Source organism: Dipodomys ordii, unplaced genomic scaffold, assembly GCF_000151885.1.
Source record: "Dipodomys ordii isolate 6190 unplaced genomic scaffold, Dord_2.0 Scaffold117, whole genome shotgun sequence".
In the NCBI taxonomy this organism is placed as follows: Eukaryota; Metazoa; Chordata; class Mammalia; order Rodentia; family Heteromyidae; genus Dipodomys; species Dipodomys ordii.
In genome coordinates, this window is record NW_012267333.1 from 2,293,964 (window position 1) to 2,294,586 (window position 623).

General features: G+C 69.0%; 1 protein-coding gene across 3 annotated transcripts in view; it reads right to left on the bottom strand.

Moving 5' to 3' along the window:
• The window catches only part of Stx3 (syntaxin 3), a 44,585-nt gene extending 44,192 nt beyond the window's left edge, over positions 1 to 393 (bottom strand). For 2 of the 3 annotated variants that reach the window (XR_001175572.1, XM_013029244.1), the window contains exon 1: positions 169 to 393. The gene's annotated coding sequence lies outside the window, so the exon portion shown is untranslated. The remainder of the gene's footprint in view (positions 1 to 168) is intronic. The other variant, XM_013029246.1, reaches the window with a different exon arrangement.
• Positions 394 to 623: the final 230 nt, after the last annotated feature.

Consider the following 623-nt stretch of genomic DNA (forward strand, 5'->3'; position numbering starts at 1 on the left):
GCGCCGCCCGGCCCCGCGCCAGCGCCACACCTCCCCTCGCTCGGGATCCAGCCGCACCTGAGCGCTCCCCTCGAGTCCCGCGTTAACCCCTCCATCCACACCGGACCCAGCGGCCCCTCCGCAGGTTCGGTTCCTCAATCAATCAACCAATCAATCAATGTGTGATACCCAAGAGACGGACCCCGCCAGAGCCCGGCTGCGGCGAGGCCGTGGGGGTGTGCTGTGGGTGGTGGAAACACGAGTGGAACGGCGCCTGCGCTTGATCCAGCGCCGCTTCGGAGCTGGCGAACCAAGGGACCCCTCACCGGAGACCTTGCAGGGTTCGCGGGCACCGGAGCGCGCGTCCTCCTGACCTCCACGCGCCCCCGCCCGGCGATGTGGGGGTGCTCCCCATCACCCCTCCCTCCCCCGATTGTCGTCGCGGGGACCCGTGACCCGTCAGCGGTGGGCAGCGCCCTCCAGGGGGCTGGGGCGCGCGGATGTCGTCCTCGGCTAGCAAAGCTGTTCGTTCAGTGCATCCAAGGTTAACTCGCAATTCTGTCCGGACTTTGCCCTCCTCCGAGGCCGGCGGACTCACCCGCGGCCGGAAAGACCGGGGTTGGGCTGTTTGAACTGGCCCTGCG